Source organism: Oryctolagus cuniculus, chromosome 4 (genome assembly GCF_051225735.1).
Source record: "Oryctolagus cuniculus isolate XC-2025 breed Fujian yellow rabbit chromosome 4, ASM5122573v1, whole genome shotgun sequence".
NCBI classification, from domain to species: Eukaryota; Metazoa; Chordata; class Mammalia; order Lagomorpha; family Leporidae; genus Oryctolagus; species Oryctolagus cuniculus.
Genome location: NC_142870.1, coordinates 122,420,278 through 122,446,741, shown reverse-complemented (window position 1 = coordinate 122,446,741; position 26,464 = coordinate 122,420,278). Strand labels below are relative to the sequence as shown.

At 38.2% G+C, this 26,464-nt stretch overlaps 1 protein-coding gene across 9 annotated transcripts in view; it reads left to right on the top strand.

Moving 5' to 3' along the window:
• The window catches only part of RSRC1 (arginine and serine rich coiled-coil 1), a 447,518-nt gene that overhangs the window by 271,369 nt on the left and 149,685 nt on the right, over positions 1-26,464 (top strand). The gene's annotated exons all lie outside the window — the stretch shown is intronic.

Sequence of the window (26,464 nt, the reverse complement as noted above, 5' to 3'; positions counted from 1 at the left end):
CCTTATAATTGAAATCTTTAATGAAAATTACAAGTTTATAATGCATTGTAGAATGATATCACCCACAAATAAGTGAACTTACATGTTGAGAGTTTAATTGGCTAGCTCTAAAGAGATAAATTTTGAAACATCATTCCCCAGAGGTGCAGGTACATGGCTACATGGATTATGCCTTTCTTAGAGTATATTTGAAATTTAACAACAACAACAACAAAAAGCTTTGTGGAAAAGTATTTCATAATGGAGAAGCATTAATTTTTTTAAGATTTATTCATATATTTGAAAGTTAGAGAGATCTTCCATCTGGAGGTTCACTTCCCAGTAGGCAGCAATGACTGGAGCTGTGTCAGACCAAAGCAGGGAGCCAGCAGCTTCTTCCAGGTCACTCACATGGATAACAGGGCCCCAAGCACTTGAGCCACCTTCCGCAGCTTTTCCCAGGCCATTAGCAGGGAGCTGGATTGGAAGTGAGCAACCAGTATTTTAACCGACACCCATGTGGGATGCTGGCATTGCAGGCAGTGGCTTTTTCTGCTATGCCACAACACCAGCCCCCATTAATTGTTTTTAAATAAAAAAGTTATATATCTTTATTTTATTTTTAAAGATATATTTCATATGCCAGTTTCTTTATAAAGTAGCCTTTTCATTGTAGACTTCCATTTAATAGAAATTGAATTTTATATAAGTGAAAATACTTTTCTACTTTCCCTAATCCAGAAACCTGGGACTTAACAGGTCAATATTAGGAGATAAAATGAAAGAATCTGATAAGGAATCAGGAACAGAGAAAACATCAAATAACTTTCTTTAGCAAACCCATCAGTAGGTCATAATTAATATGTTCCAAGTCCAAAGTCAAAAATAGAAATAGTTACCATGGATAGAGGTACCAAAGCCAGAGTCTACATGTCATGGCACATGGTTGTAGGCATCAGCATGCTGGAACAATATGTATAAGTATTAAGCTAATTGACTATAGACTATGGATTGTACCTCAGATCTCAAGAGTCAGGGGAGGAAATGTGGGAGCCAAAAATGAATAGCAGAAAATAACATGGTCTGCTCAAAAGCATAATAAAATCATCTAATGAAGGTACTACTAATAAAGATTTGGAGGGGCAGGGGCTGGTGCTGTGGTGTATTGGCTAAAGCCACCACCTGCAGTGCCAGCATCCCATATGGATGTGGGATCAGGTCCCGGCGGCTCCATTTCCAATCCAGCTCTCTGCTGTGGCCTGGGAAAGCAGTGGAAAATGGCCCAAGTCCTTTTGCCCCTGCATCTGCATGGGAGACCTGAAGGAAGCTCCTGGCTCCTGGCTTGGTTCGGCTCAGCTCCAGCCGTTGCGGTCATCTGGGGAGTGAAGCATTGAATGGAAGACCTCTCTCTCTCTGCCTCTCCTTTCTCTCTGTAACTCTGACATTCAAATAAATGGAAATCTTTAAGGAAAAAAAAGGATTTGGGCAAATTTAAGATGAACCATCAACAGTCCTAACCTACCAACAACTCTATGTATTTACTACCTGTAGGCTTGAAAGAGGAAAGGGATGGGAGCAGTTATTTAATATTGTGAGAAATATATAAGAGATCGTGCCCCAATGGAAACGGCCTTCAATAGAGAAAGATAAACACCATCTAGCCTCAAGCCAGCCAGAAACAAATCTTAATCTCTTTCCTCTTCCCTTTAACTGATCTCCCTTCAAAGTCTACTGGCCAACCCCAGATAGTAAGCCAAGGTCAAGGAAATCTTTTTTTGTGTGTGTGTAGTTGGTGAAACTCGTCAGCCATAACAGGAGGGAAGGGAGCAGTCATTAGGAGGGGCAAGTGAAGTTTATCCAGTCACAGCACCTGATGGCTTCCATGTCATTGAGCAGTTCTGGAGAGCCCAATGAGCTTCTATTTTGCTCATTTGGTGACAACAAGAAAATGAAAGAGAAGGCAAAGGGAGAATAGATGTCTTCTAGTAGTTACTGTGAAGTTCACTTCTTCCTTAGTTTACTGTTCTCAGGTACCTTCAAAATAATACAAAACACTCCAGATTTTACTTTTAATGAAGTGAGTCAAAATTTTACCTGACAGAGTGTTCTTCCTTAGAATTTATTTGAGCAAAAAGGTATCATTCTGGGCCTTATTCTAGGCAGTGGGAACCAAAAGATTCCTAAGACACTATTCTTTACCCTTGGACCCATCTATTATAGGTGAGAGCTTTTCAAACACAGAATGGCATTGTACTAAAAACCATTCACCCACTTTTGAATCATTTTACTCCTTACCTACTATGTGTCAAGCAAAGTCCGAAGTGCTGCACAGACACAAGAGTGACCACACTTGCCTGAGGAATCAGAGAGAACTCATAAAATGAGTGTACTTTTGGTATCATTGAAGAAGATCCTATTTTTTTCCCTTACCTGGTTTCATTATACATCATATGCATTAACAACTCAACTGTAAAAAGGATTGGTAGTAACCTGAGTAATAAAGTCCTTTTGATATAGTTATTGAAAGAGTATTTATCATTTCCTTATTAAATATGGAGAAATAAGGATGCCATTTTTTTTCCAAATGGTTTCATTTGCTCATGTTTTCTTTGTTGACCCAAATGAATGAAATTAGAATAAACAATCTCTAAGTCATTTGTAATCATGAGCTGATTAATGGAGTTTGGTTTCATAGCCATTACTCATTCACGAACACCTGATATCTTTCCCATAAACAAATTGTGTTTGTCCAAATTAAGAAATTAAATGAAGCATTTGATGAGTTTATGATTGACCCTTCTAACTCAGAGCCCATTAGTCAATGTCGTTATCATAGAAAACTGTTTGACTAATGTGCTGTCTAAAGAAGCATGTGGATTTATTATGACTTCTGATTAATGCTTGCTGCAAGCCAAACTACTAGATTATAATAATTTTTTGATTCTCATTTTAGCAGGCATTGAAGAATCTTGTCTCTGATGAAATGCATTTATGTCCTATTAGATTTAGAGCTGATTACAGGCTATTGAGTGCCTAGATTTTTGTACATTTGAGAGAATCTGTATAGTATATGCTGTAGAAAAGGCATTTATGTAGAAAGCAGTTTTGTATCTTTTAAATTTTTGAACATCATCTTTCACTTTCAGGACAAGAGCTGATTATTTAGATGTTTAAAAGCTGTATTAACTTATTAGGAATTTTAAGTAGGAAAATGACAGTGTTTGCATTTCTAATACTTAAAGCTAAAACAATGTTACCTCATTAATTTTAAACATTTTAAAATTATATGTAATCTTTATTTATTTAGTACATTTCGTTTTGCAAATAAAGCAAATCCTTCCTTGCTTCATTTATTCTCATTATAAAGTTAGAACAAGATTTGCACCTTAAAAAAGCTTTGTAATAGACAATTGTAGCTGAACATGGGCTTTGTAGTGAGGTATCTGCTCAAGGCTATGGTATATGACCTGTAGTGAAGAAACTAAGGACCTCAAATATGGCCAAGCTGTGGTTTGTGTATGTTGGAGACTAGTGAGGTAACATTTTAAAAGTTAGAAATGTGGGCTTTCATCAGAATCCATAGGATTAGCAGAATTTACAAGTCTGAAATATCAACTTTGTGTTCTTTGTTGTTTAGTAAATTGACTTACATCGCTCTTGAAGTGGGGAATAAGCAGCATGCTCACAAGAATGAAAAATGAACTTTTTGAAAAATTTGATTTCCTTTGTATTGTGAAAATTGTGGTTATCTACCAGTTTTCTCTCATGCTTAGCCTGATTTTTTAAATAATTTGTTTATTTGAAAAAGAGAGGCCGGCGCCGCGGCTCACTAGGCTAATCCTCCTCCTTGCGGCACCGGCACACCAGGTTCTAGTCCCAGTCAGGGCGCCGGATTCTGTCCCGGTTGCCCCTCTTCCAGGCCAGCTCTCTGCTGTGGCCAGGGAGTGCAGTGGAGGATGGCCCAAGTACTTGGGCCCTGCACCCCATGGGAGACCAGGAGAAGTACCTGGCTCCTGCCATCGGATCAGCCCGGTGCGCCGGCCGCGGCGGCCATTGGAGGGTGAACCAACGGCAAAGGAAGACCTTTCTCTCTGTCTCTCTCTCTCTCACTGTCCACTCTGCCTGTCAAAAAAAAAAAAAAAAAAAAAAGAGAGAGAGAGAGAAAGCGGCAAAGACAGACAGTTGATCTTCGATCCACTGATTCACTTCCTGTGTGTCCACAAAGCCAGGCTGGGCCAGACTGAAGCCAGGAGCCAGGAACTCAGTCCAGTCCAGATCTCCCACATGCGTGCAGTGGCCCCAACCACTTGAGGCATCGTCTGTTTCCTCCCAGGGTACATGTTAGCAGGAAGCTGGAACTGGGACTAAAGCTGGGTCTTGAACCAAGGCACTCTGATATGGGATTGGGTGTCCCAAGCAGTATCTTAACTGCTATACCCCTTCAGCCTGATTTTGTTAAGAAAAGGAAACTTAGCACCAGATACTATTTTATGCATATCACCTCAATTATTTCATTTATCTTAGAGCAGAATATAAACATGATAAATTAGAACAAGGACAAAAGAGCCCCCACCCCAATATCTTAAGTTTACCAAAATTAGAAATATTTCCCTCTCAAGCTAGTCTTTACTTTTCAGTTGCTATATTCTTTATATACTAAAGTTTCAGGATACTGTGACAAAGTCCAGGTAGAAATTGTTTTTATGTGTTTTTTTTTTTTTTAGCTCCTTTTTACTTCCTATTGAACACAGTGCCAAGACAGTACTTCCAGCCTTCTGCCAAAAAAGGGATTCTTTGCTGACCATTCGTTTGAAGACCTCTGAGTTGATAAATCATGTGAACAAAGGGCAGACATAGAGGGATTGGCTTGTAACCCATGGCCAATAATTGAATGTGTGTACCTTGTTTATACTGATTTAGAATTTTCCACATTTGTTGAAGGTTCTATAGAAAAGAAACACAAACTTTTACCTCAGTTTGGACAGTAAGATGCTGGATTTTATTCTTTAATAGAAGCATATAGAAGAAGTCATTGTAATTTCTAAACAAGGAAATTCTGAGCGAGAGACTGCAGGCATTTCTGCTTGTATTAAAGTTAGAAAGTCTTGGGGCCGACATTGTGGCACAGTGAGTTAAGCCACCACTTGTGACACCACCTCCCATATGAGAGTGCAGTTTGAGTCCCAGCTGCTCTGTTTCCCAACCTGCTTCTTGCTAATACACCTAAGAAGGCAGCAGCGGATGGCCTGAGAACCTGGGCCCCTGCCAGCCACATAGGAGACCCAGATGGAGTTGCCAGTGTCTCAGGTTGCAACTTATCCTGCTCTGCCACAATGCCTGGCCCCACCATGAACTTTTTGATGTCCCTTCATATTTACAGCCTGATGGAAAGGATTGCCAAAGAGGTACTTAGGTAAAGTAGTCTACAACAATGAAGAATATAATGGAGGAAAAGGAGGAGAATGAACTAACTTTTTTTTTAGTGTCTCCAATGTATTTATAATTAATGTAGCCCAAAGCTAGTAACTGAGTAATAGCACAAAATGGCCTTCACAACGTGTTTGTACTTATCTTGTATAATATTGAAACACTGCTTTTAACACTGGTGTTTTATTTTTGAAGTGATATTATCTGTAGTTGGTCTTCATTTCACGTGAAAAAGATCAAGCCTGGTGAAAGACATTTTTTGATTTTTCTAGTTTCTCATGAGGAGTACATTCAGATTAAAATAATTTATCTTGAAGACAGATGTGTCTGTCCCTAGGAAAGTGCATTTGACTCTGAAGGTGCGAAAGGAAAGGGAAACCATGGAAATACAGTACCAGAAAAAAGACAAGACTCAGATCCACAGAAAGGCTGGAACCAGGCCTCCCTTTGTGCTTGTCTCTCTTCATCCTCCTTGCAGTGAACTGAGTTGTGCCTTCCACCTACCCCAAATGTACACACTCAAGACCCAGCCTCCAACGTGGTAGTATTTGGAGATGGAACTTTGTGGGGATAATTAGATTTGGATAAGGCCGTAGCTGTAGGGCCCTATGTTGGGATTATTGACCTTGGAAGAAAAAACCTGAGAGCTTGCTCTTCCCACCCACCCAACTAGCCACCGTATGAATACACGTTAAGAATGCAGTGTTCTGCCATTTAGGAAGAGAGCCCTCACCAGAAACTGACTATACTGGCCTCTTGATCTTAGACTTGTAGACACCAGAATGTGAAAAAATATGTATTCTTTCATTTAGCACACTTTATGGCTTTTTTTTTTTTTTAATGACAGCCTGAGCTGACCAAGATAACCCCTAACCCATCTCTTACCACTTTTCTTTAGGGGCCCCAATTCCCCTTCCAATGTGACATTTTCGGAGACTTCAGGAAGTAAATGGGCCCTAAGTTGGCTCTGAAGGAATTTCATATTCTTTAACCTCACTAGTGATACAATAGCCATTAACTGGGAGATGAGACGTAAAGTAATACCTTCAAAGGTGGTGTTTGGCATAGTGGGGAAGACAGTGCTTGGGATGTCCACATCCCATATCAGAGTTTCTGGGTTTGAGTCCTGACTCCACTCCTGATTTTAAGTTCCTGCTAATGTGTACCCTGTGAAATGGCAGATGATGGCTGAAGTGACTGGATCTCTGCCACCCACATAAAAGACCTGGACCGAATCGTAGCAGTTGAGAACGTTCGGGGAATGAATCCATGGATGGCAAATCTCTGTCTTTCTGTGTCTGTAACTCTCTTTCCCTGTCTCTCAGTGTCTTTCAAGTAAATAAAATAAATTAAAAATTTTTAAATAATCCCCTTCAATGATTTGACCATGGAACTGAGAAAGAGTACAATAAATTATGAACCAAATTAATTTATTGGATTTTTATTTTTATTATTATTGAATTTTTATTTTTGGAACATTTTTAAATTGATAGATCATAGTTTATGTCTCACATTTTTTTTTTCAAGTATATGTGCATTGTTGGTCAAAGTATAGCTCACTCTAGTTAAATAGGGACAAATTTCAGGAGACTCATTGCTTTGTAGGTGGTCACATATAGTAATGATAGTTGTATTCTTGAAAAATGTAAATGTATATTATGATCCTTTATCAGAAAAATGATAACTGGGTAAAGTAATATATTTGTTACTAACTTATTTTCAGATTTCAGTGAGAATAAGTAATAAGTAATGCAAGCTTGTATTAAGGAATAGAGGCTTCATATATTTCATAATTACAACTTTAGGAACGTGGTGATTCTTCCCACTGTACCCACCATCCCACCCACTCTCCCACCCCTCTTCCTCCTTTCTCTTCTATTCCCAATCTTATTTTTTTTTAACTTTTATTTAATGAATATAAATTTCCAAAGTACACCTTATGGATTATAATGTCTTCCCCCCCATAACTTCCCTCACACCCACATCCCTCCCCTTTCCCTCTCCCTCTCCCCTTCCATTCACATCAAGATTCATTTTCAATTCTCTTTATATACAGAAGATCAGCTTAGCATATAGTAAGTAGAGATTTCAACAGTTTGCACCCACATAGAAACACAAAGTGAAAAATACTGTTTGAGTACTAGTTATAGCATTAAATCACAATGTACAGCACATTAAAGACAGAGATCCTACATGAGGAGTAAGTGCACAGTGACTCCTGTTGTTGACTTAACAAATTGACACTCTTGTTTATGGCCTCAGTAATCACCCTAGGCTCTTGTCATGAGTTGCCAAGGCTATGGAAGCCCCCTGAGTTCACCAACTCTGATCATATTTAGACAAGGCCATGGTCAAAGTGGAAGTTGTCTCCTCCCTTCAGAGAAAGGTACCTCCTTCTTTGATGACCCATTCTTTCCACTGGGATCTCACTCGCGGAGATCTTTCATTTAGGATTTTTTTGTTTTGTTTTTGTTTGTTTGTTTGTTTGTTTGTTTTCCCCAGAGTGTCTTGGCTTTCCATGCCTGAAATACTCTCATAGGCTTTTCAGCCAGATCCGCATGCCTTAAGGGCTGATTCTGAGGCCAGAGTACTGTTGAGGACATTTGCCATTCTATGGGTCTGCTGTGTATCTCACTTCCCATATTGGATCATTCTCTCCCTTTTTGATTCTATCAGCTAGTATTTGCAGACACTAGTCTTGTTTATGTGATCCCTTTGGTTCTTAGTCCTATCATTATGATTAGTTGTGAACAGAAATTGATCACTGGGACTAGTGAGATGGCATTGGTACATGCCACCTTGATGGGATTGAATTGGAATCCCCTGGTATGTTTCTAACTCTACCGTTTGGGGTAAGTCAGCTTGAGCATGTCCCGAATTGCACATCTCTTCCTTCTCTTATTCCCACTCTTATATTTAACAGCGATCACTTTTCAGTTAAGTTTCAACACCTAAGAATAACTATGTATTGATTACAGTATTCAACCAAAAGTATTAAGTAGAACAAATAAAAAAAAATACTAAGAGGGATAACGTATTAAATTGTTCATCAACAGTCAGGGCAAGGGCTGATCAAGTCACTGTTTCTCATAGTGTTCATTTCACTTTAACAGGTTTCCTTTTTGGTGCTCAGTTAGTTGTCACTGATCAGGGAGAACATATGGTATTTGTCCCTTTGCAACTGGCTTATTTCACTCAGCATAATGCTTTCCAAATTCCTAACAGGGATCACTTTTCAGTTAAAATTTAAACACCTAAGAATAACCGTGTGTCAATTACAGAGTTCAACCAATAGTACTAGAACAAAAAAAATACTAAAATGGACAAAGCACCACATTGTACATCAACCGTCAGGACAAGAGCTGATCAAGTCACTGTCTCTCATAGTGTCCATTTCACTCCAACAAGTTTCCCCTTTGGTGCTCAGTCAGTTGTCGCCGATGAGGGAGAACATATGATATTTGTCCCTTTGGGACTGGCTTAATTCACTCAGCATGATGTTTTCCAAATTCTTCCATCTTGTTGCAAATGACCGGGTTTCATTGTTTTTGACTGCTGTATAGTATTCTATAGAGTACATGTCCCATAATTTCTTTATCCAGTCTACTGTTGATGGGCATTTGGGTTAGTTCCAGGTCTTAGCTATTGTGAATTGAGCTGCAATAAACATTAATGTGCAGAAAGCTTGTTTGTTTGCCAATTTAATTTCCTTTGGGTAAATTCCAAGGAGTGGGATGGCTGGGTTGAATAGTAGGGTTATATTCAGGTTTCTGAGGAATCTCCAGACTGACTTCCAAAGTGGCTTGACCAGTTTGCATTCCCACCAACAGTGGGTTAGTATCCCTTTTTCCCCACATCCTCTCCAGCATCTATTGTTGGTAGATTTCTGAATGTGAGCCCTTCTAACTGGGGTGAGGTGAAACCTGATTGTGGTTTTGATTTGCATTTCCCTGACGGCTAGTGATCTTGAACATTTTTTTATGTGCCTGTTGGCCATTTGGATTTCCTCTTTTGAAAAATGTCTATTGAGGTCTTGGCCCATCTCTTAAGTGGGTTGTTTGTTTTGTTTTTGTGGAGTTTCTTGATTTCTTTGTAGATTCTGGTTATCAACCCTTTATCAGTTGCATAGTTAGCAAATATATTTTCCCATTCTGTGGGTTGCCTCTTCACTTTCCTGACTGTTTTTTTGTTTTTGTTTTTGTTTTTTTGCAGTACAGAAACTTCTCAATCTGATGCAATCCCAAATGTTAATTTTGGTTTTGACTGCCTGTGCTTTTCCAAGAAGTCTTTGCCAGTACCTATATCTTGCAGGGTTTCTCCAATGTTCTCTAATAATTTGATGGTGCCGGATCGTAGATTTAAGTCTTTAATCCATGTTGAGTGAATTTTTGTGTAAGGTGAAAGGTAGGGGTCTTGCTTCATGCTTCTGCACGTGGAAATCCAATTTTCCCAGCACCATTTATTGAATAGACTGTCCTTGCTCCAGGAATTGGTTTTGGATCCTTGATCAAATATAAGTTGACTGTAGATGTATGGATTGATTTCTGGTGTTTCAATTCTGTTCCATTGGTCTATCCATCTGTTTCTGTACCAGTACCATGCTGTTTTGATAACAACTGCCCTGTAGTATGTCCTGAAATCTGGTATTGTGATGCCTCCGGCTTTGTTTTTTTTTTTTTTTTTTTTTGTTGTTGTTGTTGTTTTTGTTTTGTTTTGTTTTGTTTTTTAGAGTTAGTAAATTTCTTTTTATTATATTTTTAAATTTTTAAAATTTTATTTAAGTTATATAAGTTTCATGCATTTCACATATATAGGTTTAGGAACATAGTGGCACTTTCCCCCACACCCACCCTCCGCCCACACTCCAACCCTTCCTCAATCCTCCTCTCACATTCCCACTCTTAATTTTTTTTTTTTTTTGACAGGCAGAGTTAGACAGTGAGAGAGAGAGAGAGAGACAGAGATAAAGGTCTTCCTTTTTCCGTTGGTTCACCCCCCAAGTGGCCGCTATGGTTAGTGCGTTGCAGCCGGTGCGCTGTGCCGATCCAAAGCTAAGAGCCAAGTGCTTCCTCCTGGTCTCCCATGCGGGTGTAGGGCCCAAGGACCTGGACCATCCTCCACTGCCTTCCCAGGCCACAGCAGAGAGCTGGCCTGGAAGAGGAGCAACCGGCACAGAATCCGGTGCCCCGACGGGGACTAGAACCCAGTGTGCCGGCGCCGCAGGTGGAGGATTAGCCTAGTGAGCTGAGGCACCGGCCTTCCCACTCTTAATTTTTAGAAAGATCATATTTTCAGTTTACTTAATGATCATATAGTTAACCCTACACTTAGTAAAAGAGTTCAACAAATAGTATAAAAACAAACAAACAAAAACACTGTTCCTCAGTGGGAGACACAAGGGCTGTAAACAATCATCGAATCTCAAAATGTCTAATTCACTCTAATGCACTACATTTCAGATACTCTATTAGTTATCTCAGGTCAGGGATAATGTATGATTTCTATCTTTTTAAGACTGGCTTATTTCACTCTGCATAATGGAAGAAATCCACTTTATTTTTTTTATTTATTTATTTTTTTGACATGCAGAGTGGACAGTGAGAGAGAGAGATTGAGAGAAAGGTCTTCCTTCCATTGATTCACCCCACAATGGCCACTGCAGTTGACGCACTGCGCTGATCTGAAGGCAGGAGCCAGGTGCTTCCTCCTGGTCTCCCATGGGGTGCAGGGCCCAAGCACTTGGGGCATCCTCCACTGCCTTCCTGGGCCACAGCAGAGAGCTGGCCTTCCGGCTTTGTTTTTGTTGTACAAGATTGCTTTAGCTATTCGAGGTCTCCTGTGTCTCCATATGAATTTCAGCATCATTTTTTCAAGATCTGAGAAGAAGGTCTTCGGTATCTTGATTGGTATTGCATTGAATGTATAAATTGCTTTTGGGAGAATGGACATTTTGATGATATTGATTCTTCCAATCCATGAGCATGGAAGATTTTTCCATTTTTTGGTATCCTCTTCTATTTCTTTCTTTAAGGTTTTGTAATTCTCATCGTAGGGATCTTTAATGTCCATGGTTAAGTTTATTCCAAGGTATTTGATTGTTTTTGTAGCTATTGTGAATGGGATTGATCTTAGAAGTTCTTTCTCAGCTGTGGCATTGCCTGTGTATACAAAGGCTGTTGATTTTTGTGCATTGATTTTATATCCTGCTACTTTGCCAAACTCTTCTAGAAGAGTTCCAAAAGTCTCTTAGTAGAGTTCTTTGGGTCCCCTAAGTAAAGAATCATATCATCTGCAAAGAGGGATAGTTTGACTTCTTCCTTCCCAATTTGTATCCCTTTAATTTCCTTTTAATTTCTTTTTCTTGCCAAAGATATTTTCTAATATATGCTTTGAACTTCCTGTGATCTTTTGCTGTGAGGTTTCGTTTGTTTACCTTCTTTCATATTGATGACCGTGTTTCTGTGTTTCTGTGTGTAACACATCTTTAAGCATCTTTTGCAGGGCTAGACGAGTGGCAACAAATTCTTTCAATTTCTGTTTGCTATGAAAAGTCTTTATTTCACCTTCATTCACAAATGAGAGCTTTGCAGGATATAATATTCTGGGCTGGCAGTTGTTCTCTCTTAGTACCTGGGCTATATCTCGCCATTCCCTCCTAGCTTGTAGGGTTTCTGATGAGAAGTCAGCTGTGAGTCTGATTGCAGATCCTCTGAGAGTAATCTGATGTTTCTCTCTTGCACATTTTAGGATCTTTTCTTTATGTTTCACTGTGGTAAGTTTAATTACAACGTGTCGTGGTGAGGATCTCTTTTGGTCATGTTTATTAGGGGTTCTATGAGCTTCCTGTACTAGAATGTCTCTGTCCTTCTCCAAACCTGGGAAATTTTCTACTAGTATCTCATTAGAAAGGCCTTCTAATCCTTTCTCTCTCTCCATGCCTTCAGGAACTCCTAGAACCCAAATGTTGGGTTTTTTAATAGTATCCTGAAGATTCCTGACAATATTTTTTAGATTTCTAATTTCCTCTTCTTTTCTTTGGTTTGACTGTATCCTTTCCTGTTCTCTGTCTTCTAAGTCCTATATTCTCTCTTCTGCTTCACCCATTCTGTTTGTAAGGCTCTCTAATGTATTTGTCATTTGATCTATTGAATTCTTCATTTCATTATGATTTCTCGTCACTATCACAGTTTCATGTTCTACTAGTTGTTTCATTTCATTTCGATTCCTCCTTAACATTTCTTTTTCACGAGAGAGATTTTCTATTTTGTCCATTAAGGATTTCTGTAGTTCGAGAATTTGTTTTTGAGAACTTCTTTTCGCCCACATCCTCACCAGTATTTGTTGTTTTTTTTTTTTTTTGATTTCTGTATGAAAGCCATTCTAGCTGGGGTGAAGTGAAACCTCATTGTGGTTTGGATTTGCACCTCCCTGATGGCTAGTGATCCTGAGCCTTTTTTCATGTGTCTGTTGGCCATTTGGATTTTCTCTTTTGAAAAATGTCTCTTTAATTCTTTTGCCCATTTCTTCACTGGGTTTTTTTTTTTTTTTTTTTTTAGTTTCTTGATCTCTTTATATTCTGGTTATTAATTTGTTATCAGTTACATGGTTTGCACATAATTTCTCCCATTCTGTCAGTTGACTCTTCACTTGGCTGAGTGTTTCTTTTGCATTACAGTAGCTTCTCAATTTGATATAATCCCATTTGTTAATTTTGTCTTTGATTGCCTATGTTTCTGGTGTCATTTCTAAGAACTCTTTGCCTATCCCAATGTCTTGCCGGGTTTTTTCAATATTCTTTAATAATTTGGTGGTATCAAGACATAGATTTAGGTCTTTAATCCATTTTAATAGATTTTTTGTAAGGTGTAAGGTAGGAGTCTTGTTTCAAACTGCTGCATGTGGAGATACAGTTTTCCCAGCAACGTTTGCTATAAGGATTGATTTTAGCTTCTTTGTCAAAGATAAGTTTGCTATAGATAGATGGATTAATTTCTGAAGTTTCTATTCTGTTGCATTGATCTACAAATCTGTCTTTGAACCAGCACTAGGTTGTTTTGATTATCACTGCCCTGTCTTGAAATCTGGTTTTGTGATGCTTCCAGCTTTGTTTTTGTTGTACAATATTGCTTTAGCTATCAGGTGTCCCCTGTGTTTCTATATAAATTTCAACATCCTTTTTTCTATATCTGAGAAGAATGTCCTTGGTATTTTGATTAGGATCACATTGAATCTGTAAATTGCTTTCAGTAGTATGGACATTTTGATAATATTGATTCTTCCAATCCATGAACATGGAAGATTTTTCAATTTTTTTGTGTGTCTTCTTCTATTTCTTTCTTTAATGTTTTGTAATTCTCATCATGGAGATATTTGACATTCTTAATCAGATTTATTCCAAGGTATTTGATTTTTTTGATAGCTATTGTGAATGGGATTGATCTTAAAAGTTCTTTCTCAGCCATGGCATTCTTTGTGTATACAAAGACTGTTAATTTTTTTGTGTTGATTTTATATCCTGCCACCTTACCATACTCCTTTATAGTTCCAGTAGTCTCTTAGTGGAGTCTTCTGGATCCCCTATGTAAAGAATCATGTCATCTGCAAAGAGGGATAGTTTGACTTCCTCCTTCCCAATTTATATCCCTTTGTTTATTTTTCTTGCCTAATAGCTCTGGCTAAAACTTCCAGGACTATATTGAATAGCAGTGATGAGAGTGGGCATCTTTGTCTGGTACTGAATCTCAGTGGGAATGCTTCCTGCTTGCCCCCATTCAATTGGACACTGGCTGTGGGTTTGTTGTAAATTGCCTTGATTGTGTTGAGCGATGTTCCTTTTATACCCAATTTGCTTAGAGTTTTCATCATGAAAGAGTGTTTTATTTTATCAAATGCTTCCCTGTATCTATTGAAATAATCATATGTTTTTGTTCTTCAGTTTGTTAATGTGATGTATCACATCAAATGTTGAACCATCCCTGCATACCGGGGATAAATCCCACTTGGTTCAGTTGAGTGATCTTTCTGATGCATTGTTGGATTCAATTGGCTAGTATTTTGTTGAGGATTTTTGTTTCTGTGTTCATCAGGGAAATTAGTCTGTACTTCTCTTTCTCTGTTGCATCTTTTTCAGGTTAAGAAATAAGGTGATGCTGGCTTCATAGGAGTTTGGAAGGACTCTCCCTTTCAGTTGTTTTGAATAGCTTGAGAAGAATTGAAGTTAGTTCTTCTTTAAATGTCTGGTAGAATTCAGCAATGAAACCATCTGGTCCTGGGCTTTTCTTTGTTGGGAACGTCTTTATTACTGATTGAGTTTCTATCTTGGTTATTAGACTGTTCAGGTTTTCAGTGTCTTCATTGCTCAATTTTAGGCAGGTTTTATGTGTTCAGGAATCTATCCATTTCTTCTAGGTTTTCTGGGTTATTGGTATACAGATCCTTGTAGTAATTTCTGATGATTCTTTGTATTTCTATGGTGTCTGTTGCTACGTTTCCGTTTTCATCTTTAATTTTATTGATTTGAGTCTTCTCCCTTGTTTTTTTTTTTTTTTTTTTTTTTTGTTAGTTAGGCCAATCGTGTGTCAGTTTTGTTTATTTATTTATTTTTTTCAAAAAAAACAGCTCTTCATTTCATTGATCTTTTGTATTGCCTTTTTGGTTTCAGTTTTGTTAATTTCTTCTCAAATTGTAAAAATTTCTTTTCTCTTACAGTTTTGGGTTTGGTTTGCTGTTGTTTTTCTAGGACCTTGAGATGCATTGATAGCTCATTTATTTGGTGCCTGTCAAATTTCTTGATATAGGTACCAATTGCTATAAATTTTCCTCTTAATACTGCTTTTTTATATCCCATAAGTTTTGATATGATGTATCATTATCTTCATTTGTTTCCAGATTTTCTTCAATGACCTACTCTTTATTAAGGAGCATGTTGTTCAGTCTCCGTGTGTTTGCATATGTTCTAGAGATTCCTGAGTTGCTGATTTCCAGCTTCATTCCATTGTGGTCCCATAAGATACATAATACATGTTTTTGATTTTTAATTTACTGAGATTTGCTTTGTTGCCTAGCATGTGGTCTGTCCTAGAGAAAGTTCCATGACTGGTGAGAAGACTGTGTATTCTGCAACTGTAGGATGGAAAATTCTGTAGATATCTGTTAAGTCCATTTGGTCTATAGTGTCAATTAACTCTGTTTTTTCCTTGCTTATTTTTTGTCTGGTTGATCTGTCCATTGCTATAAGTGGGGTATTGAAGTCCCCCATTACTATTGTATCGGTGTCTGAATCTCCCTTTAGATCCATTAACCTTTCTTTTAAATAGTCATGTACATATATGTTTATAATAGTCACATCTTCCTGCTGAATTGATCCCTTAATTATTACATAGAGCCCTTCTTTGTCTCTTTCAACAGTTTTTGTGTTAAAGTCTATTTTGTCTGATATTAGGATGACTACCCCATCTCTTTTTTGGTTTCCTGTTAGCATGGAATCCTTTCACTTTCATCTTTCTTTTTTTATTATTATTATTTGACAGGTAGAGTTATAGACAAGTGAGAGAGAGAGACAGAGAGAAAGGTCTTCCTTCCATTGGTTCACTCCCCAAATGGATGCTATGGCTGGCGCTGCACTGATCTGAAGCCAGGAGCCAGATGCTTCTTAATGGTCTCCCATGTGGGTCCAGTGGCCCAAGCACTTGGGACATCCTCTGCTGCCTTCCCAAGCCACAGCAGAGAGCTGGACTGAAGAGGAGCAACTGGGACTAGAACCTGGCACCCATATGGGATGCCAGCGCCACAGACGGAAGATTAACCAAGTGAGCCATGGTGCCGGCCCCTCACTTTCATCTTTCATCCTGTTAGCATGGAATCCTTTCACTTTCAGTCTGTGTGTATCTTTGTTGGTGAGATGTGTTTCTTGTATTCAAACAGTCTATGTCTTTTAACTGGAAGAGTTGAGGCCATTTACATTCAAGTTGACTATTGACAACTTGGGCCTGCCATTTTTTTCCTTAAATGTTCCTATTGTTTACTTTGGATTTCTGTTTTCCATTTCCTGGGAGATTTATTGCCTTTACATTCTTTCATAGTGATGACCATGTTTCTGTGTTTCTGTATGTAGCATATCTTTAAGCATCTTATATAAGGCTGGACACATGGTAACAAATTCTTTTAATTTCTGTTTGTTATGGAGGGTCTTTATTTAACCTTCATTCAGAAATGAGAGCTTAGCAGGGTACAGTAATCTGGGTTGACGGTTTTTTTTCCTCTTAAGACTTGTACTGTATCTCACCATTCTCTTCTAGCCTGTAGGGTTTCTTATGAGAAGTCAGCTGTGTGTCTAACTGTGAATCCTCTGAAAGTTATGTAGCATTTCTCTTGGGCACATTTTAGAATCTTTTCTTTGTACTGAAACTTTCAACAGTAAAACATAATCTGTCATCGTGAAGATCTTTTTTGGTCATGTTTGTTAGGAGTTCTGTGTGTCTTATGTACTTGACATCCCTTTTGTTCTCCAAACTAAGGAGGCTTTCTGCAATTACTTCACTGAATAGGCATTCTAATCCTTTCTTTCCACACCTTCAGGAACTCCTAATACCCTTTTGTTGGGTTGTTTGATGGTATCACATGAATCTCCAACAGTGTTTGTGATTTTTGTAATTTCTTCTTGTTGTTTTCAGTCTCACTGAGAAATTTCCAATAATTTTTCTTCTAGCTTGGATATCCTTTCTTCTGCCTCACCAACTTTGTTGTTAGAGCTTTCCTCTATGCCTACTTCTCTACATAGATATCTGAAAGTTAAATGTAAATAGTTGTCAATGTTAGCCATGACAAAGTACCAAATTACTAACATTATATTATTACTAGTAATAAACACTTTGACAGTACTTCTGTATTTACTTTCTAGAACTTGTCTTTATTATCTACCAACCCTGGAGTTATATCTTCCGTAAGTTGGTGTTTGTTTTTCCATGTACTTTAAAGCAATTAATCCTTTTACTCCTTTGCCACTTACCTTTTTTCTTTAATTCATGGAATTTATTGTTTTTTTTTTTTTAAAGATTTATTTATTTATTTGAAAGGCAGAGTTACACAGAGGCAGAAAGAGAGGGAGAGAGAGAGAGAGAGATTGATTTTTCCATCTGCTGGCTCATTCCCCAGATGGCCACAATAGCTGGAGCTGCACCTATTCGCTCAGAAGCCAGGAGCCAGGAGCTTCTTCCAGATCTCCCACATGGATGCAGGGGCTCAAGGACTTTGGCCATCTTTTATTGTTTTCCCAGGCCATAGCAGAGAGCTGGATCAGAAGTAGAGCAGTGGAGACTCGAACTGGTACCATATGGGATGCAGCACTGCAGGAAGGGGCTTTACCTGCTGTGCCACAGTGCCAGCCCCTTTGCCACCTGTCTTTACCAAAAAGATACCAAAGTTGGACACTGCAGTGAGTCATAATTGATATTCAAAAACTTAGTGTAGTAGAATATTTCTTATCACCTTCTGGCCTTAGGTCTTTTCTCATCTCAGAGCTTGTGGCAAGAAAGTGTTCTTCATATGAGGGGTTGAAAATATTCATCCCAAAATACCTACAGATCGCCAAAGGAAGAAATATCCCAGGCTGCCCATATTCAGAACTGTTTGCTGTTAGTAGAGAATTAAATGTCTACACATTAAGCAGTGGAAGTAAGACCACTTTCTCTTAATGTCCTTGGATTCCTTTTGTTCTTTGTTTGTTGGAAATAAGTAAATATTCCCTTTCAGGAGCTAAGTCTGAAATCTCAGGATTTTACTGTGACAGACAAAAACTTAAATTTGGTTTTATTGGGGATCGAAGTTGTTAGAATAGAAACATGCCCAGAGCCTAATCCAAAGCCAGGCAAAAGTAAGAAAACTAATAGATTGGTACTTTGATTCAGTACAAGGTATTTTGTGGGTCAAATCAGAGTCAAATAAAGCTTTGACATTTAAAAAATACCTGGTTTGAGAAGGTGTTTTTCAGAAGGTCACAGAAGGTCACAAATCCATTGAATTATAAATATAATTTAATGCAGGGATCATTTATAATGTAAAGCATACCTAGGGAGAAGTAAGTCTTACCGAGCCAGAATTCTGAAAGAGGTACAGCTGTCCTACTTTTGCCCTTCTAGGGTCACTTGAGTCTAGTAATAACTTGATCCCTATTAATTCTCCTAACTAAAACAAACAACAGTGTGAAAGTTTCTATACTTTAAGATGAAGATGTCAAAATCTATGTGGGAAATGTTATGTATGTATAGTGAGCTCTGATACCAATCGGTACTACTTCTCACTGAGGAATAAGTGAAATACTATTACTGCTGTTGCTGAGAGGATAATTTTGATCTGTCTGGATCCTCTTCTATGTAGAGTAAAGAGGTTTTTCTTTTTGAAAGTAAACCATTGTGTTTTGACATGTGTACTATGGTACTTTTTTTTTTTTCAAACACTATTAAACTGATGGATCAAAGCAGAAGCTGGGAACACTACTGTTTAATACTTTATACCTAACATTTCAGTTCTGTGTTCATATAGCAATACTTTATTTTAGCTAACTATGATAATGATTAAAAATATGTGATGTTTGACCATGACCCTGTCGGAATAAGATCGAAGTCGGCGAACTCAAAAGGCTTCCATAGCCTTGGCAACTCATGACTAGAGCCTAAGGAGATTACTGACGCCATAAACAAGAGTGTCAAATTGTTAAGTCAACAACAGGAGTCACTGTGTACTTATTTCTCATGTAGGATCTGTCCTTAATGTGTTGTCCAATGTGAAGTAATGCTATAACTAGTACTGAAACAGTATTTTACACTTTGTGTTTCTGTGTGGGTGCAAACTGATGAAATCTTACTTAATATATACTGAATCGATCTTCTGTATGTAAAGATAATTGAAAATGAATCTTGATGTGAATGGAATGGGAGAGGGAGTGGGAGATGGGAGGGGTGTGAGTGGGAGGGAAATTATGGGGGGGGTAGCCATTGTAATCCATTAACTGTATTTTGAAAATTTATATTTACTAAATAAAAAATAAAACAAAAACAAAAACAAAAAAAATATGTGATGTTGCCAATTGCATATTATAAGCAGTTAATATAAAAGGCAGTTGTAAATTGCTTTTTAGGAGGGGAAGCATTGGTAGATTAGTTCTTGGATTTCTGTTTTTAACTGAGAGTCAGTCTCACCTAAGATTTTGTTTATCTGTAATTTTGTTTTTAATTATCTAAAGTCTTATGATCACATAATTTATAAATTCTGTGCGGATGGTGTATCTCCTCTGCCTTAGTCCGTCTAAATGAGTTGGCAGAAGTACCATTACTAAACACAAATGTACAGTAATTCCTCAATTTTGTGTGTTTCCAAAAGCTGTTCATAAACAATTCTGAATTATAACTTAGTCTAAGGTAGTAAAGAATTCAACAGGGAAGTTTATCTTGTTACTCTACCTAGTCATGCTGACTGTAAAAGCACCTGACCTTAAAGATCATCTATAAAATGTGAGAAGTGTTAAATATTCTTTATTTGATACACTAAAGTTCCTTTCAGTAAATAATAGAAGGACACGTTTAGAAACAGGAAATTCTAATAACTAAGACCAAAAATACAAAGTAGCCGTTTCTACCTGTCTTCAGCTCTTGCCTTTAAGAGGTAGAAAACACAAGTGAGTCTTGATCAGTTCTGAGACAGTGAAGTGATTTCCCCAGCATTTAAATATAAATCCAATCGCCCAACAGGTTTCGGATTGGCATTCACAATTTTTGCGAAAAATTGAACATTATTAAGTCAAGTCATATCCTTAGAAGGGGAAAATAATGAGGGCATTTACTGAACTGGAGTTATTACCAAAATTTCAATAAACGCAATCATAATTTATTTAACCACACAAAGCAATGTTGCACTCTCAAACAAAAATACTCTATCAGCCATTCATGTTCTGAATTCTTGTATATGAGAATTAAATTATGGTTCACATAAAAAAAGTCACAAGATAGTTCTGTTTTGTAATAAACAAGGCAGTGACCAACTATTACTCATTAGTAGCTTTTTTGAGATAAGCTATCAAGCCTGCCCTTTCTTTCTTCTTAATGCCAGTGAAGATCATTTTGGTTCCAGGGATGTGTTTCTTGGGATTCTCAAAATACTCTATCAGAGTGTCCTCTCCCCAGGTGATGCCTTTGTTCTGTTTGGCATCTGTAAGAGAATCCAGCAGCCTAACCTGTCTTCCACAAAACAGACCGTGGAGATTTGGTCCAGTCTTGTGCTTGCTTCCCTTTCCACAGTGTAGCAACTGAGCCCATTTAGGAACAAAAATATTCTTGCCTTTCTCAACATCACCTATTTTTAAATTGATCTTTCGTGGCTCATGCTTCAAAGGCCCTCAGTGGGAAGCTGGATGTCCCACTCTCTAATTCACTTGAGTTTTTAAAAATCTCTGTTCATCTGTGATTTTTGCCATACTAAAGGGAAGGGCATTTCTCTGAGTAAATGGACCCCAATGGATAAACCAAACTACTAGAATTGACTAGCATTCTGAACCAAATTCACATATTTCCAGGTCTGTGTCTTAAAACCTGTACTTGATATAATGGCAAGACATACAATCGAGACCTTTTGGACAAATCTGTGGTGCAGAGCTATGAGTATCATAGTAAAGCTGAGTTTGAAGAACACAGCATGATAGTAGGATTAAGAAACTATTTCACCTGTAGTTTACATGCACATTATTGTTGCAAACTTATTTCAAAGCAGAAAGAAAACAGCAGCAGTAGTAGCAAAGATTTACTGAATGGTTCCTGTGCACCAGACTTTGTTCTAAGCACTTTACTTGGATTGATGCATTTAATTTGCATACCTGCCCCATAGAAGAAGTGCTTTTATTAACTCCCTCTTATATTTGAGTAAACAGTGGTTTAGAAAGGTCAGGTATCTAGTGATAGTGGTGGATGAGTAATGTCTGTGGTTTTTACACAATGGTGTACTTGCTCTGTACTCGTGTTATTTTACCCATTCAAAAATCTAATCTCCTTTTTAGATTCATTAATTTGCAAGGCAGAGCAGCACACACACAGAGGAAAACAGGAAGTGAGATCTTGCATCTGCTGGTTTACTCTTCAAATGGCAGTAACAGCCAGGTGTGGGCCAAATGGAACCCAGGAACTAGCAGCTATATCCTGGTCCTCCACATGTGTGGCAGGGGCCCAGACACTGGGGCTGTCTTCTGCTGCCATCACAGGCCCATTGCTGGGGAGGTTGATTGGAAGTGGAGTAGCCAGGACTCAAACCAGTACTCCAATACTGAATGCCATTGTTGCAAGTAGCAGCTTAACCCACTGCCTGCAAAAATACATACTTTGGAGTTCTAATGCCAAAGTTCTTTTAGAACTGATTTGCAGATTTATATAAAACAAGAGCTATCCACAGCTGAATCAGTCCCTACAGAAACACTTTGTCAATCACATTAGAACTTGAGTGTCCTTTGTTATAGAATCTTTAACTGATACAGTAACCTAATCTATAAAATAATTGAATTTGAAAAGAGACAAGTAATGGAGTTTTTTTTCCCCCTTGGCTTCTACCTTTAACATAGAATATATAGTCTCCTGTGTAAAGTAGTGACGTGGCAATTTTGATTTTTGGTTAATTTCATGTTTAAATGATATTGCTTTATATACAATATGTGTGAGTGTGAATGTACATACATACAGAGATGGAAAAACCATCTAATGCCCCATGAGTCCTTTTACTAGTCAGCTGGCAGTCCCTACCAAAATTTAAATTACCCAGCATTCCATTTCATGAAAACATTTTACTTAAATATTAATACATATTTCAAATATGTGTATAGAAGGATGTTTATCACAGCATTGCATATTATAATGAAAAATTGGAGACAACTCTAATGTCTAACAATGAAGGATACGGTAAATAAATTACCAGAATGATCCAGTCACACATCTTTTTTTAGCCTCAAATTAAGTAAGCTTTTTACATGTCACAGCCTTTAACAATATTTTAAGTATATTTACTTATTTGAGAGAGTGGGTGGGTAAGAGGGACAGACAGACAGGTCTCCCATCCACTGGTTCCCTCTCCAAATACCTGCATCAGCCAGGGCTGGACCAGGACGAACCTGGGAGCCTGGAGCTCAAATTGAGAGTCCCTTGTATGTGGCAGGGACCCAACCACTTTAGTCATCACCCACTGCTTCCCATGCTGCACATTAGCAGAAGCTGGAATCAGAAGCCACGCTGGGACTGACCCCAGACACTTGATTGTAGGTGTCCCAAGCACCATCTTCATCACTGTGTCAAACAACCCTCCCTACTGCTACCACCACTTCACAACCTTTGAACCTGCTCTTCTCTGTCCTTTTCCCTGTTATATTTCATTCTCTACACTCTCCATGTCTGAATCATATACAGGGTCTCAACTTAAATGTTACTTCCTTATAATTCAGAATTGGTCCAAAGGAGTTAGAAAAATTAGGTCAAGTTGCTATTTAGAAATTGGTAAAGAATTTTAGAGAGGATGAGAAGCTGAGGAATAATATGAAGTTCAGAGATGGGTGGGTTGAGGCTCATGATAGAGTGAGGTTTGGATGACATATGGTATGGTTCATTCTCTCTAAAATTTATGTTGAAAGTAAATTCCTCAATGAAAAAGTATTAGGAGGTGGGGTTTAGGGGAGGTATTTGGGTCATAGGGGTGGAACCTTCATGAATGGATTAATGGTGTCCAGCAGCAGTGAGTTCCTGTGAGTAGGTTATCTATCACAAAAGCAGCTTGTTATAAAGCATCAACCCCTACCACCACCGTGCCCCATCCTAGTCCTGTTCCCTCCCCTCTTTGCACTCCCCTGCTTGTCCTTCCTTCCATTTTTCCACTATAATTAGAACAGCACACGGCCTTCTCCAGAAGCCAAGGAGATGTGACTGGCCAAGTTTGGGCTTAGAACCTCCAGAATAGTGAGCTAAATAAAATTCTTTTCTTTGTAAACTACTCAGTCTCGGGTGCTCTGTTATAACATCAAAAACAGACTAAGGATGAATACTGAGATTTGGGGAAACTCAGGAATGAGGTATCGGATGCCTTGGTAGTTCTGGACTGTAAGGTGTAGGGAAGGCAGGAGTGTTAAGCATGCAATGAGTGGTGGGAGTTAAAGAGTAAGGAAGAGGGCCAATGCCGCTGCTCAATAGGCTAATCCTCTGCCTAGCGGCGCCAGCACACCGGGTTCTATTCCTGGTCGGGGCGCCGGATTCTGTCCTGGTTGCCCCTCTTCCAGGCCAGCTCTCTGCTGTGGCCAGGGAGTGCAGTGGAGGATGGCCCAAGTGCTTGGGCCCTGCACCCCATGGGAGACCAGGAGAAGTACCTGGCTCCTGCCTTTGGATCAGTGAGGTGCGCCAGCCGCAGTGCGCTGGCCACGGCGGCCATTGGAGGGTGAACCAACAGCAAAAGGAAGACCTTTCTGTCTCTCTCTCACTGTCCACTCTGCCTGTCAAAAAAAAAAAAAAAAAAAAAGAGTAAGGAAGAGGTAAAAGATGATAATATGGTCTCAGGGTACCATGAGTTTGTAAGAAGCATTAAAACTCAGAGATAGGGTGAGACCCTTCAGTGATGAGTGCCTTAGTCTGTTAGTGCTACTATAAAAATATCAAAGACTAGATAATTTATTAAGAACAGAAATTCACTGGTCACAGTTCTGGAGACTGGAAGTTGATTTCAGGTTTGATATCTGATGAGCGCCAAGTCTCTAAGATAATACCTTGAATACTGAGTCCTCACATACTAGAAGTGGCAGAAGGACAAAAGGAACATAGCTACTTCCTTCTATCCCTTTTATGAAGCATGAATGCAATCACCTCCTAGTAACCTCACTTCTTAATACTGTTGCATTGCATATTAAGTTTCAATGTGGATTTTGGAAGAGATGCAGACCACAGCAAGGAGCAAGCCATGATTATACAATTATGAGAGTAAGTTCTTTCCTCCTCAGAAAAGTCTTAACTGTCCACTGTAATCTGAAATAGCTATCCTTTTTTTCATTGCATATGGTGACCTAAATATTTTTTTTTTTGTTATTGTCATGAAGTTTGAGATCATACTAACTTAGTCAATTGTATCTCAGTCCCCTGGCACAATAGTGGTCATATGCTAAGTTCAGTAAATATTTGGGTTTCTTGATCTAAAAGGAATCTGTGTTACATTTTTGGTTGAAAATATTTTCAGAATATAGCCAGTAGTATGATCCTATCTTTAAAAGTAAAATGCTATACACACTTATCAGTGTGTGTGTGTGTGTGTGTATTTGAATTATATATTTTTTACTGAATTTAGATAGGAGTCTGAATGTTTATCATGTTTCATATGCTTCTAAAATCTCTACATGGATTCCATAATTCAATCCTTACTACACACTTATTAGATAAAACTACTATTATCCCCATTTTAATGAGGACAGAACTGAAGAATACAACTGGTAAGCTACTTGCCTCCTAAGATCTTAACTACAGGTAAAGGCTAGAGCTAAGATCAGTATTGTGGCTGTTTATACTTAACTTTAAATTGATTAAAGTCATGTAAAATAAGAAATTCAGTTTCTCCTTCATACTAGCCACCTTTTCAAGTGCTCAATAGTTACAAGTAGCTTTTAGCTATCTTATTTGGGCACCCAAAATCATTTTTTAAAAGATTTAGTTATTTATTTGAAAGAGTTACACAGAGAGAGGAAAGGCAGAGAGAGAGAGAGAGAGAGAGAGAGAGAGGTCTTCCATCCGATGGTTCCCTCCCCAGATGGCTGCAACGACCAGAGCTGTGCCGATCCAAAGCCAGGAGCCAGGAGCTTCTTTCCAGTCTCCCACGTGGGTGAAGGGTCCCAAGTACTTGGGCCATCTTATTCTGCTTTCCTGGGCCATAGCAGAGAGCTGGACAGGAAGTGGAGCAGCTAGGTCTCGAACCAGTGCCCATATGGGAAGCCAGCGCTTCAGGCCAGGGTGTTAACCCACTGCACCACAGCGCCGACCCCACCAAAAATCATTTAATACATTTTCATCACTGTAGGAAGTTCTGCTGGGACTTTCTTGTGGCCTTAAAGTCTGTTCTTAACAATGGTATAATATTACTTCATCTCATGCCAAGCTATGAGCTAACTACCACTTTGAAATGAGAGTGTGAGTTAATATTTTCAGATTTTACTGTAAATGCTCCTATATTACTTGATGAATTACCTCCAATAGGCAAATACTATTTTTAAAATGAAAATGTCAGTCTTCCTTCAAAAATAGAGTAATAAAAAACTGTGAAAACATTGATAAAGGTTATCTACAATTAATTTACTAATCTTATTCTGATAGAACTTCCAAGTGATATTTCATGTTATTTTGCAATAAATACTTGAAACAGACATTCTGTTTCTTCTGATTGAATTTTCAGAAGAAGAAAATATTATCAGAAGAGAACCCCATTGCCTGTTTCTCTGTGGCCTCCTCATAGTCCCACCAGTCATGTAATCTGTTCTTCTATGCTAGTACCAGAAAAGAGCTCTCACCATTTCTTTATTTCTTTGTTCATTCATATATTTGTTTATTTAAGGATTGGAATAGGGAAGGGAAAAGTCTGATGAAAAATAGATTGTAAGAGACCTAATAGAAATTAAGAAATTGCATGTTCTGAGTATTTTCTTTTTTTTCTAAACATAAATATTGATGATTTATATACTAACTTTAAGATCAGAATCCATAACTGCTTTCTCTATTAGCAAATATAACCATTTAGTAAAATCAAATGTATAGATTCCAGAAGCCTTATTTCTAAATCATTTTAGATTGTTCAATTAAATTTTTCAATTAAAGAAATAGTGATAAGTGGATGTTTATGCTTAATAATTATATATAATAAGTAGAGATATTAAGATTCACTGAAACCTATTTCATAAGGTCTTTGGCCAGTTCACAAAAGCAACATACTTAGTTTGGGTGTTTATCAAAGGCCCATGTGTTAAAGGCTTGATTCCCAAAGTTTTATGTCATTAAGACAGTAGAAACTTTGAATT